At 45.7% G+C, this 14410-nt stretch overlaps 1 long non-coding RNA gene across 1 annotated transcript in view; it reads left to right on the top strand.

The window, feature by feature from the left end:
• LOC120383493 overlaps positions 1-4546 on the top strand; it is a 29471-nt gene extending 24925 nt beyond the window's left edge. The window contains exons 3-4 of the long non-coding RNA XR_005588480.1: positions 3705-3775; positions 4383-4546. This is a non-coding gene — a long non-coding RNA (uncharacterized LOC120383493). The remainder of the gene's footprint in view (positions 1-3704; positions 3776-4382) is intronic.
• Positions 4547-14410: the final 9864 nt, after the last annotated feature.

Below are 14410 nucleotides of genomic sequence, written 5' to 3'. Positions count from 1 at the left end.
CCTGACATCTAGTGGTGAGCTGTGGAAAAGGATTTCTGGAGCTGATCTTGTTTGCATGGACACACCCACCCTGCCTAGGTGTTCAGCATGATGGGATTGCTTGCCCAAATGATCACTTGTAGCTGGTGCTGGATCCCCAGTCTCCTCATTATTGGGGCCAGAGTAATAAAAGGGTTGTTATTCTTGTTGTGTGAAATGAGGGCAGCAGTACTATACCTGGCATACCCCAATGGAGGGACTCACCCTCAACTGAAGGGCACTCACTAGGCAGGGGACATGGATTCCAACAGCCAATGAGTGGAGAAAGAGTGAGGGTTCTGTTTAAGGGTTCTAGATGCCATTTGACCCTTTCTCTCTTTCCATGGTCTAATAAATGAGGTAATTTAGACTAATTTGAGAGTCTTGTTACATGCTGCAGAGCAGAAGTTATTGATCCCTAGGTCTAAATATTAAACTTACTTTGGGATAGTGTCTCTCTTCTAAGAGACTGCCTGGTGTTTACCAGCGGTGAGGGTCCCCCAATAACAGCTGAAATCACTGAGAGCTGTGTTAAGTGGGGGGCCCTGAAGCTATCTTGGTGAGTGGTCAGGCTGGTGGAGAGGTGTGGTGAGGAGGCCAGAGCAGAGCCCCGCAGAAAGGCATGGCAATTGGCCGTTGGGGCGATGAGTGAGGCACAGCGGAGCATGTAAGGTGCCTCCTTGAAGTGCTCCTTCCACCCAGGGGGAGAGGTGAACTCTGCGGATGAACCTCTGAACTCTGGGGCTGCACTGGCCAAGAACAGCAACTGTGAGTGGGGTGCAGAGAAGGAACGGGCATGTTAAAAAGACTTTTGGGTTGCTGGACTTAAGAACCTGAGGGGGAAAGGACACTGCCCAATTTACTTGGGGGTGGGGTTTTTTCCTCATGCTTTATATTTATGAACCCTAGTTGTAGTGGTTTCACAAATTAATGCTGAGTTACTTCTCTCCATTTATTAAAAGTTTTTTTGCTACACTCAGACTCTGTGCTTGCAAGAGGGGAAGTATTGCCTCTTAGAGGGGTCCAGGGGTGGTGTGTAATTGTCCCAGGTCACTGGGTGGGGGCTTGAGCTGGTTTTGTGTTGTATTGTTGAAAAGGAACCTATAGATACTAAACCCAGCCCTTGTTGCTGCTGGCTCCACCTGGCAGAAGGGTTACAAGTGTAACACTGTTGCAAAAAAACCCCAAACATAATTCTGCAATGTATTAGCAGGAGTGTTGTAAGCAAGGCACGAGATATAATTCTTCTGCTCTACTCTGTGCTGATTAGACCTCAACTGGAGTATTATGTCCTGTTCTGGGCACTACATTTCAGGAAAGAGGTGGACAAATTGGAGAAAGTCCAGAAGAGAGCAACAAAAATTATTAAAGCTCTAGAAAACATGACCTATGAGGAAAGATTGAAAAAATTGGGTTTATTTAGTTTGGAGAAAAGACTGAGAGGGGACATGATACCACATTTCAGGTAGTTAAATGGAGAAGGGAGCTATATTGTTTTTGTTGACCTCTGAGGATAGGATAAGAACCAATGGGCTTAAATTGCAGCAAGGGCAGTTTAGGTTGGACATTAGAAAAAAAACTTCCTAACTGTCAGGATGGTTAAGCACTGGAACAAATTGTTTAGGGAGGTTGTGGAATCTTCATCATTAGAAGTTTTTAAGAACAGGTTAGACAAACACCTGTCCGGAATTGTCTAGTTATTACGTAGTCCTGCCTTAAGTGGTGGGGACTGGACTAGATGACCTACTGAGATCCCTTTCAGTCCTACACTTCTAGGATTCTATGGGCACTCTTAAATCAGTTTAGAAGTGGCTTAGATCAATTTAGCTTAAATTAGTTCCTTACTGACTTAAACTAACTGGATTTAAGTTATTTCTTCACTGATTTGAGAGCATCCTTATGAAGGTAATCCTTCATATTTGCTCAGATGGGTCATGGTCTCCATTGGGCAGGAGGCCAAATGCTAGTGGAAGTGTCATACAGGAACCCTATGGGTTTTGCCTCATTGCCAATGAAGAATACCGTAGGGATTTTATTATGCCGTGGTACCTTATTGAGGGAATGAAGTGCTCCTCCCATCCACTGTGGGAGAACAGGACAAAAGAGGGAGGAGTGAGCTGGAACAGAGCTTGTCTGAGCTGGAGGATGGGCTGGCCCCTCATATATATATACTGTGGGGATTCTGAATGTATGAATGGGCAGATGCAGTTACCTCTCTGACTTATGAAATAAAGGTGGGTCCAGATGTCAGTGGCATGATCAGTGCCCCTAGATCAGTGCCCTTAATGTTGATCAATGATCTTGATAGCACAAGGTGTTGGTGATCTCCATTCACAGGGACGAGCACTCTCAAAGGATACTCAGGCACTCAACTCCCACTGAATTTTAATGATATCTGGGTGTCCATCTCCTCTGGGTTCCTTCAAAACCCCCTGCCTTAGTATACACCCTCCAAGAACCCTTCACAGTGTTTGTGTATTTGCTGCAATTTTATTAATTTACAAGGATAATTTCAATTAGGAGAGCTCGTTAATTTGTAAAATTTTACTTATTTACATTGCTTCTTAGACAGGGCCCTTCACTGAGCATGATGCTAACAAGCTTAGGCATTACAAACCCTCTTGCTGCTGCTGTTAATGTGCAGGCTGAGCGCAGTAATTAGAGGGAGACATTTTCACCTGGGAGCTGCACTCTAGTTTCCCAGCCACTGGGCCCAGTTCTACAAGGCCTGGATCTCCCACTGAAGTCAATGGGAGTTCTGCCTGGGGAGAGCTTTCAGGACTAGATGTCTTGCTTTCTGCTGTAGAAGCCCATTTGAAATAACAATGGCGAAACAAGTGGTTCTTCATTAATCGCTGTGTAAATAACAGACACGAGGGAGACAGCGTTTGCCTTAAAATGCAGCATGTTGCCTAAAATGTGCACCTCAGCTGCAGATGCTTTATCTGCACAGCGTGTTTGTTTTCAGTGGAAGATATGGTTGTGCATGTGGATAGGTCAGTACACTCTAGAGCACATCCCATCTAGGAATCCCAAACACCTTTGCAAACTAATTAAGGTTCATATCACCCCTAAATGGGAGAGGAGTATGATCTTAATTTTTCAGATGGGGAAACCGAGGCACATAGTGGGAAGGTGATTTGTAAAGTCAGTCACAGAGCTGGAAAGATCTGAGGTCTTGTGACATCCAGGCCCGTGCCTTAACAAGACCGTCCATGCTCTCATCTGCTGCTCATTCATATAATTAATCCAAATTAATTCATTGCTAGTGAATTTTACTTGCAGTGTTGTTTTATTAGCACATGCTATTAACAGGGCTAGTGTGGGAGGTAGCGGGAGATAAGCACCACTGATGTGCCCAGCATGGTTGGTGCTAGCTGATTCTTCTTAAGGGAATAAATTAGAGATGTGCTGAATGGGTTGATTTTCCTCCCCTGCTGTTGCTTTATCAATACATCACCATCAGTACCGACTCTTCATGGGGAAACGTTTCTCATTCATTCTGGTTACTGAGTGTTCGCTCAGGGCTTTTGGTGAAACTTCTCTCCCTGCTGTGCAGATGCTCTCAGTGCACACACAGCACGGTTCATGCTGGAACACTGCCAGCTCCTGCCAGCTGGTTTCAGCTGGCAATAGTGGTGAGGCTGAGCTGGGAGTGGTTAAAATAGCACCAGGTTTATTTACAGGTATGGGCCACATAGGAAATGCCTCAGGCTGCAGTATATGAGAGGCAACATCTAGCTGCTAAAAGCGACAGGTAAGAGAGAGACAAAGGGTTTTTCAAATAATGTTTCCATTTTTGCTCTGGTTTGCCTCTGTGATTTTTCCATGGTTGGCTGACTGCTATCTGCAATACTGCATCCAATGCATCCCCTCGCCCCAGCTGCTCCCTGCCCCCTGGAATGCCCTGTCCAATGTGCCCCCCCAGCTACTCCCTGTCCTCTGGGATGCTGTGTCCAACAGGATACCTCCCCCCTGTCAGCTGCTCTTTTCTCCCTGGAATTTTGCATCCAACTGGACACCCCCCACCCCAGGCGGCTCTCAGCTCTGGGGATTCTAAGCCCAACAGGGATCCCTGGGCAGCTCTCTGGTTCCTTAAACCCTGTTCAACACAGGCAAACAAATTTGAAATATTGTCTCTTTGCTGTATTTGGCACCAGCTCCCTAGAGAGCCAACTGCCATGGGGGCAGCCTACAGACATGGAGTGATCCTGGAAACTACATTTTCAATTTCCTTCCAGGGCAAGGGAAAGAGGTTGCTGGGTGGGCAGACAGGGAGAGGGTGGGACAATGTTTTTGCACGGGGAGGAAGCCCAGTCGATGACATTCCAAAATATAACCTCTTGCAAAATATGACATTGCAGATACTTCCTTCACCAAGAGTCATATACCTTCATTAAAACAGACAGAGAGAAGCTGCGTACCACAAATGTCTTTGTACCCACTGGTGCAGGGAAGGGGTTTGTTTCTTTATCAAGCCAACTCCCCAAAATGTAACTCTGAAGCACAGATTTTGAAGATTTCACCCTGGACGGCCAGGCCACAGGTAACTGTGCTAGAAGGTGTTAACATGCACGCAAGGAGGTTGCTAGGAAACTTGTGTGAGCTAAAGGAAGATACGCCTCTAATAGAGGCAATGACAGCTTAGAAAATAGGTGTTTGCAGCTCTTGCAAAGTTACTGCATATGCAGTATTTAGTGACGGAAGGGAAGGGTTATGGGGAAGAGCATCTGTGATCAGTGTTAGGTCCTCTGATGTTAGCCTGCCCTGTTTAAATATGGGCATCCACAAATCACGTGATCTATGTTTCTTCCCTCCTCCATCTTCCCTAATAAGATTCTGCTGCAGCTTCATCCCAGATGACATTCCCCAGAGACCATTAGCCCACACTGCTAACCTCAGGAAAGGCTTAGTAAACCCCTGCACTCTGGACTGGATTGCAGGCACTGAACTACTCCATTCCACTGGAAACTGGGCACCTGCTGGCTGCTGGCTGGTCCTGTCTCAAGCCTGGATCTAAAAGATGATTTTGTTCCTCCCCTTCCCGCTATGACAATATTCTGAGCGGCTGGTGGCAGCGAGGGGGGTGGGGGTGGTGGTCCCAAACCCCTCTCATTCGTGACTCCAGTGTGCCTCTTGGGCCTTACTTCACATTCGCCAGACATACCGGGATTTGCAGGCTGGAGACTCTCCTTCTTGAGGGGCAATGGAGAGCAAAGATTGCCTGGGGTGGTGTAATGTGGCTATCTTCATTACTTCTTGCAAGTTAATGAGGGACAAGCCTGACTAATGGAAAGATGGGAGACCTAGGATGCTGCATTTCCCAAACATTTGAAAGCTAAGGTCTCCTTTGGCAACCTTAAAAGCCTTCATGTAATCTTCCATGCCCTTGCCCCCAGCTAAACCTTCATGTCTCCCCTCACAAAGGGGCATACTTCACACTTTGGGAAACACTGCAGTAGGTGGTTATGACATGTGGGGTGCAATCCAGACCAGTGAAGGGTTGTGTCACCCTTGCCCTGCAACCTGGGGTTCCTCACAGTGCTTTGCTGCTGTAATTCCCATGCTGAGCCCCAAACAGCAGGCAGGTCACACCCTGAGTGTCTGTGTAAAGCCACAGCCCTGGTCCAGCAGCTCTGACCCCAGCAGCCTGTCAGCAAACACCAGCCACACTCTGGCTTCCAGCAACCTTGGTTACTGCTTGCAGGGCAGGGCCATCCCTAGGCGGGCGCAGGGCCTGGGGCAAATCAGCCTGTGTGGGGCCCCCCTTAACATTTTTTTTATACAGGTGAAATCTGGTTACAGTGAACTTCAAGGGCAGCTGCTGGCCACAGGTTAAATATTGATAGCGCCCAGCTGTATAATTATAATGTTGTTATATTATATTGTAGTTCTTTTAAATAATTATAATGAAGTTCATATAATTAAAAAAAACCCTCACCGATCACGATCAGTGTTGCGCCGCTTACATTCTGAAATCCACCTGCATGGACTTCCTTGCAGCAAACTTACTTCCCAGGTTGTTACCAGCTCTGCCCGTTACTTTGGGGTATGCTCATTTATTCAGGTTACTCTTCTGGGGGGGTTCTGTAATTCTATCAATGTACTGCTTGTGTCAAGTATATTTTCATATGGAGCTCTACGTCTCCCTTATGCAAGTCCCCTCCCAATGGAGCTATGCTGCAGGACCTGGGTTCCCCAGGGCTGGGTTCCTCCAGCCCCAGAACCCCCCTCCACACACACTAACAGAGCAAGTCTGAGCGGACTGGGTCAATCAGCACTATCAAACTGACCCCTTATGTGTCTTTGGACTCAGGGGTCTGGGTCAAGCAGCACTCTCAAGCTGCCCCCCTTATGTGCCACAGGTACCGCTCCGGAATAGAGTAAGCCTGAGCAGTCTGGGTCGAACAGCACTTCAGGGCTGCCACCCTTATGTGCCCCTGGACTCAGTGGACTAGGTCAAGCAGCATTTTCAAGCTACCACCCTTTATGCTCCTGAACTCAGTGGTCTGGGTCGAGCAGCACTTCCAAGCTGCCACCCTCATATGTCACAGGTTCAGCATGTCCCTATCCCCACTTTCACATCACAATTGTACCAGCAGTAACCCACTTGATGAGCAAATCCCACAGTATTTACTCAAGCAGAGTGCCCCAAGGGTCGGTGCTGGGGCCGGTTTTATTCAATATCTTCATTAACGATCTGGAGGATGGTGTGGACTGCACCCTTAGCAAGTTTGCAGATGACACTAAACTGGGAGGAGTGGTTGATATGCTGGAGGGTAGGGATAGGATACAGAGGGACCTAGACAAATTAGAGGATTGGGCCAAAAGAAATATGATGAGGTTCAACAAGGACAAGTGCAGAGTCCTGCACTTAGGACGGAAGAATCCCATGCACTGTTACAGACTAGGGACCGAATGGCTGGGCAGCAGCTCTGCAGAAAAGGACCTAGGGGTTACAGTGGACGAAAAGCTGAATATGAGTCAACAGTGTGCCCTTGTTGCCAAGAAGGCTAATGACATTTTGGGTTGTATAAGTAGGGGCATTTCCAGCAGATCGAGGGATGTGATCATTCCCCTCTACTCAGCACTGGTGAGGCCTCATTTGGAGTACTGTGTCCAGTTTTGGGCCCCACACTACAAGAAGGATGTGGATAAATTGGAGAGAGTCCAGTGGAGGGCAACAAAAATTATTAGGGGGCTGGAGCACATGATTTATGAGGAGAGGCTGAGGGAACTGGGATTGTTTAGTCTGCAGAAGAGAAGAATGAGGGGGGATTTGATAGCTGCTTTCAACTACCTGAAAGGGGGTTCCAAAGAGGATGGATCTAGACTGTTCTCAGTGGTAGAAGATGACAGAACAAGGAGTAATGGTCTCAAGTTGCAGAGGGGGAGGTTTAGGTTGGACATTAGGAAAAACTTTTTCACTAGTAGGGTGGTGAAGAACTGGAATGGGTTACCTAGGGAGGTAGTGGAATCTTCTTCCTTAGAGGTTTTTAAGGTCAGGCTTGACAAAGCCCTGGCTGGGATGATTTAGTTGGGTTTGGTCCTGCTTTGAGCAGGGGGTTGGACTAGATGACCTCCTGAGGTCCCTTCCAACCCTGAGATTCTATGATTCTATGATTCTATTTTGGGCGCTGCAGGGATCTTTAGCTTAGGTAAGAGAAGCGTTGCTGCGGAGTGAATGGGGGAAGCTAAATACACAAAAGAGTAAAGTTCAGAGAGAAAGAGAGAGAGGGAAACTACCAGCTTTACCATAAAAGTTATTTATTGAAAAACTACACAAGCAGAGCCTAATCCAACATAAGTTACATTATTAAAGGTTACAAAAGTCATATATAGAAAACTATACCTGATCAAAGAAATCAGGGTTAGAAAGTTATACCTGAGGTAGAAAGGAAAACACACAGAGAGAGAAAGAGGGGGATCTCACCCACTCCATGAGGCTTGAACTGGTCAGGGTTCCCAGGTGATGGTGGTAGCTCAGGGTCCTGGGTGCTGGAGACAGGCAGAGCCCCCATCAGGAGAAGATGGGGTCTCCTGAGTGGAACTGATGCATAGTTTGGATCCATGCATCAGAACACTTACTTGAACATAGGTAGGGGTTTTTGTAGAGAAACAACAATGGTTCAAGGGAGAACACTAGATTTGTTTATGGGCAAACTGATGACTCAAGGGTTTTCTTTAGACTAGACAATAGGAGCTGGTCTCTCTTGGCTGTGGGTGGTGTTTTCTTCCAGGGAGCTCACAATGCAATTAGGCTGCTTCAGTATTTTGGCTATCAGTCAAGGATTCATTACTAGAATTGGTCTGATAACTGCTGAGCTGGGTGTGGGCAGGCGTAGGTTCATTAACATTTGGAGCAGAGATTCCCATGATTCAGTGCTTCCCTGTTTTTCTGGTCCCAGAGTTCAGTGCGGTTCTTGCCATGGAATCTCCATTCTGTATGCTAATGAGGATGCTTCCCTGTCCCATCTTTGATGCAGATAAGGCTAGGGGAGTTGCCTTAATCCTATCACCCTTGTCAGGAGTGGTCTAGGTGTGTCTCCCAATGCCCTTCACTGCTCTCTGCAAGTCTTTTCGCTGATCAGTTTTGGTTCAAGCAGAGACCGGGATGTGGGGTGTCTTTCATGAGTCAGACAGGCTGGATACTGCACCCTGGTTCCCCAAAGGGGGAGGGATAGCTCAGTGGTTTGAGCATTGGCCTGCTAAACCCAGGGTTGTGAGTTCAATCCTTGAGGGGGCCACTTAGGGATCTGGGGCAAAAATTGGTCCTGCTAGTGAAGGCAGGGGGCTGGACTAGATGACCTTTCAAGGTCCCTTCCAGTTCTAGGAGATTGGTATATCTCCAATTATTACCTTTTTTTTATTATTACCAAGAACACAGAGCTGACTGGTATCAAGGTGCATATGGTCTTGCTACCCTCAGTGGATTTTAAAAAAATGTAATTATACATTTGCAACACTGAGAGCCCATGTCTTGGGAACTGGGTGGCTCTTGGAGGGCCTATATGTGCCCTGTTGCTGGGGAACCCCAGGATCCTCCAGCATGGAGGTGGGGCTCTAAGATCTGTTTTTCTTGGGGTGATGGAAGGGGGAGGGGAGGCAGAAAAGCAGATGGATGGAGGACTCCAGTCCTGGTGGGTGGTAGAGAGAGCAGAGTTGTGGGACCCCAGGTCCTGGTACTGCAGAGAGGGGGACCCCCACTACTGGAGAGCTGAAAGGCAAGGAGGACCCTGAGGCAGGGGGGTGATAAGGGCTGTCCCTGGCCTGGAGATGGCATTGGAGGACCCCACCCAGTGCTAGGAGAGGGGAGAAAGAGCAGTTGAAGGGGGAGATGTGGAGTAATGGGGGGACACCAATGCTGGGCGACGTTGGGAGCCAGCAGAGCAGACTGGGGCTGGGTCGCTCGCTGCTGCTGCCACAGAGACTGAGCCCAAGCTGGGGCTGTGGGCAAGAAAAAGAAATAAATACCCAGACCGGTGGGTGTGGGGCACAGGCCCAACCCCTGCTGCCGGTGCCAGGCCCTCTGCTAACCCCCTGGGCTGCCCTGCCCCCCCCGCATCCCCCTGAAGCATGGGGCCCCCAAAGCATGGGGGCCGGGGCGGTTCCCCCGTCCGTCCTATGGAGGGTGGCTCTATTGCAGGGTGACCCCAACACACTACCACTACCGGATTTTCCCAAAAAACATGTGTTCTGCACTGTCCAGCCCTCTCCTAGATAGCCCAGATATATTAGGTCCAATGCCCCTCTAAGAAGATCAACATACAACAGTCTGCTCCATTATATGGAGTTCCCCAAACCATGCACAACACTGGATTAGTTTTAATTAAAGAATAGAAAAAGTTTATCTACAAGGAGAGAGATTTTAAGTGAGTACAAGTAACGTGGCATTAAAGTCAGAAATGGTTACAAGAAAGATAAAGATAAAATGCTTTCTAAACTTAAAAGGTGAAGTTCTTATCCAGGTTCCCAGTATCATTGCTGACCAAGTTTCAGGTCAGACTCTCCTCCCAAAGTCAAAAGAAACAGCCTGTGGTGGTCTTAGGTGGAAAAGAGAGGGATGGACTGGGACAGATAAGTTGGGTTGTTTTTCCCTCTCACTTTTACAGTTCAGTTGCTCTTTGAAATGCATTTTCCTGACAGTTACCTGTAGTTAAAGTTCATTCGAACAGTAAACAAGGTGAAACATTGTCTGATGGCGGAAGAGGTTCCATGCTGGTTCTTCTCACTGGTTTACTGAAGTGCAGATTCTCCTGTCTTCCCCTCTCTTATTGTTTACACCTTGTATATAAATTGAGGTAAACACACACTCTTTGTTTAAGACCTGCTTGAGCAATTCTGCCTCATTGGAGCTACATGGGTTTGAACATGTACTGACAACATAATTCAGGGGGAACTCATAACTTTACATATAGTGTTGCTACACACATTCTACCAAGATATTGTTGACCAGCGAGTTATTCGTTTTCTAGTGAGACCTCACAAGGCATATTTTGTACCAAGATTACTACAATGGTGTGTAGGGTGTGAATACGGGGTGCATTCTGTCACAGTGGTGCTCTTCCCTCTACCAGGCCATGAGTCAAAGCCCCGCAGTATGGAGCGTGTGGCACTGGGCAGCTGGAATTGCTACCTTTTGGATGAAACATTGATTCATTAAAAGTCCCACACTCTGTAAGAGGCGGGGTGTTAACTTTGGGATCCTGGCCAACTTCCAACTTACACTCTGCCTTCCTATAATTACCCCAGCATTTTCAATTGGATACAATATCCTTCTTCACTGCTTGACACAGCCTTCTATGCCATGCTCGTGATGGCGAGAAAAATGTCAACAAAAAGTTGTACTTGAATATTCTGTCGTCATTTCCCAACCAGCTCTACTATGCCTTGTTCAATGCCTGCTGCATTCCACCCCAGAGGTGGCTGTGCTGCCGCTTGGATGAAGTGATTCCTCTGTGTGAGTGGGTGGGGTGGGGTGGTATAAAGTTTTGATGGGTCTGAGTTTGGGGTGGTCGCATTGCTCATCCATGGCGAGGCTATGAATCAGTTATGCAGCTTGTCCTGAATGAGTGCTGATAAACCTTTATCCCAGCTAATCTGGATGTGCCACATGTGTTACCCCCACACGTTTTAATGGTGTTTTGGCAAGCTTAAAACAAATGTTTATTGGGGTTATGTTTTGCATTGCTCTGCCTGTGAACCCAGGTGCCTTAGTTTCTATGAGTCCACCTGTGCAGGGCTCAGAGGCAGGAGCCTCATTTGCTATGGGGCTAGAGGGGCAGTTGCTCCCTCAGATCTTGGTTTGTGCCCCACACCAGACTTTTCATAGGTCTATATACTCCATTATGTCTTCCATTGTTGCCCTCTCCTCCTGACTTTGCAGGATATAAGATGATCTTTGTGCAACTCCTCAGAAGATAGTGATCTTGTTGTCTTAGACTCTTGGACATGGTCATTAGGGAAGCAATTGGACTCAGATCAATGGGAATTAGGCTCAGATCAATGGGAATGGAAATTCCTCTGAGAAATGAGAGAAGCAGATTGAAAGCAGCGAGGAGAGCAACACAAGGATGAATAGCCGGTAATGCTCCTGATGACAGTAAACTCCCTCCTTGCCACTTGGGTGATTGGGTTTTCTAGATGCTGATGGTTTTGCTTATAAGAAATATCCAAGTTCCTTCCACCTCGTGAACCTGAACTGGAATCATGGTAATATGGGTTAGTGAGTGAACCTGCCTGTAAAGGAAACTGCCTTGCTCAAACAGACTAACATCCCTGACTAAGGTGGTATGTCAACATTGACGCCATCGCTCTGCAGCTTTTTACGACACACTTTTAGTTGCAACATTTTGCAGGTATACTTCTTCCATGGGTCCACTGGGATCTCCATATTTCACCTCTGGGTGCGTGGGCTGTTGTTCACCGAACAGCTTGAGCTCTCTGTGTTAGATACTTAGGAAGTCTCACTGCATAAATCAGTACAACTTTGTGCCTCTGTCAGGTGTTTGTTTTCCTGTTGGCGTCCCTTGTATTTCAGACCAGATTGCTTCTGAATGCAGAAGGCCACGGTGCTATTTTGTGTGTAAATGGGATGCTGTCTTCTTAAAGGGTTGTTATACGGAGCCTACAAATCAGGGCAGTCATTGGCTCATTGTGTCTGCATCCTAGTCACAGCATTTACTCGACCCAGCTGTGAAGTCCTGGAGCTTAATTTCTGACATTATATTCACAGCAGGCTTCTGCCTGATCATGCATGCAGGATTATGATTTGACTACAGGATAAAGTAGATAAGAAACAAGGTTGGGAGGGAGAGAGTTGACAAGTAAATGTTTGTCTCACTAGGGCCAGAGTCTGCTCTATTAGTCTGGACTCTGACTGGTGTGACTGAGTTTAGGCCTATGGTCTCTTTCCAGTGTCAAAGTTTTTCTTTGTGAGATACTTTTTGAAAAGCTTGTTTCATACTTCATTGAAGTTGTCCATCTAGAGAAACCAATTTGCTCTGTGATTCAGCTCAGAGGTTGCTAGCACTGGTAGGATCTGTTCTTGGAGCTCACACCTCCCTGAAGCTGTTATATGCTGTAGTGTCTCTGGTGGAACTATAACTGACTACATTCCTATACTTAAAAGAAGGAGTTTGTGATATTTTAAATTAGGAGTTGAAAGGGAGGGGAGTATTGATGTTGGAAAACAGGATTCTGAGCTGCACCCCAACGGATAAAAGATGTGTATGAACTTTAGACCTCGAGCCTCATATGTTTCAGCTTAAGTCTTTGCAGAATCAAGGTCCTATTTACTACATAGCAATGCCTGCATTATCCTATAATTCTCTCTTATTTGCTATAATTCTGCTGATTCTATGACAGAAGTGTTGTTGTAGCCATGTTGGTCCCAGGATATGAGAGAGACAAAGTGGGTGAGGTAACATCTTCTATTGGACTGAGCTGAGCTGAAGAGCTCTGTGGAACTCGAAAGCTTGTCTCTTTCACCAGCAGATGTTGGTCCAATAAAATAAATTACCTCACAGTTAGAGAAGCTATTTAGACCTTGTCCACACACACAGAATACCGATTTAAGTAAACTGGTCCAACTCCCTAGTGTAAGGACTCTTACACTGATTTAAAAGTGATTTAGTTTGTCAATTCTTTGACTTAAATTAACAATATAAGACACCCGTGAACTGATTTAAGAGTGTCTGTACTGTGCATTATATTAATTTAACTAAATCACTTTATAAACAAATTTAGTTAAACTGGTGCAACTTTTGTGGGTAGACAAGGCTTCAGTGGAACTGATCAAATACAATTTTTTAAATTTCTCCATTTTTTAGAAAATTTTATATTCTAACTGTTCAGCCCAAAAATTTTAATTTTTGAAACAAGAAATATTTTTTAAATTAATCTTTTGGTCTGCTTAGTTACATAGTGGGATATTTAAAATTCTTATTTTTTTGGAAAATACATTTTCAGAAATTTCTTATTTCAAAAACACTAAACAACAATTTTCCTATGAATTTTCAGTAACAAAAAGAGCACCCTCCACCCCCCAAAAAAACCAATTGAAAATTTTGACCGGTTCCATTTCTAAATAACATCTCATATTTTAGATTTTAGAGTAGCAGCCGTGTTAGTCTATAGCCACAAAAAGAACAGGCGTACTTGTGGCACCTTAGAGACTAACAAATTTATTTCAGCATAAGCTTTCGTGGGCTACAGCCCACTTCATCGGATGCATGCAGTGGAAAATACAGTAGGAAGATATATATATATATATATATATATATATATATATACATACACACACACACACACACACACACACACACACACACACACACACACACACACACAGAGAACATGAAACAATGGGTGTTACCATATACACTCTAACGAGAGTGATCAGTTAAGGTAACCTGTTACCAGCAGGAGAGAAAAAAACTTTTTGTAGTGGTAATAAAAATGGTCCATTTGCAGCAGTTGACAAGAAGGTATGAGGAACAGTGTGTGTGGAAATAAACATGGGGAAATAGTTTTACTTTGTGTAATGACCCATCCACTCCCAGTCTTTATTCAAGCCTAATTTAATGGTGTCCGTTTTGCAAATTAATTCCAATTCAGCAGTCTCTCGTTGGAGTCTGTTTTTGAAGTTTTTTTGGTTATAATATTGCAACTTTTAGGTCTGTAATCGAGTGACCAGGGAGATTGAAGTGTTCTTCGACTGGTTTTTGAATGTTATAATTCTTGACTTCTGATTTGTGTCCATTTATTCTTTTATGTAGAGACTGTCCGGTTTAGCCAATGTACATGTCAGAGGGACATTACTGGCACATGATGGCAGATGTGCAGGTGAACAAGCCTCTGATAGTGTGGCTGATGTGATTAGGTCCTATGA

The sequence above is a fragment of the Mauremys reevesii genome, linkage group 1, assembly GCF_016161935.1.
Source record: "Mauremys reevesii isolate NIE-2019 linkage group 1, ASM1616193v1, whole genome shotgun sequence".
NCBI lineage: Eukaryota > Metazoa > Chordata > Testudines > Geoemydidae > Mauremys > Mauremys reevesii.
The sequence above is the reverse complement of the archived record's forward strand: the minus strand, read 5'-3'. Positions and strand labels throughout refer to the sequence as shown.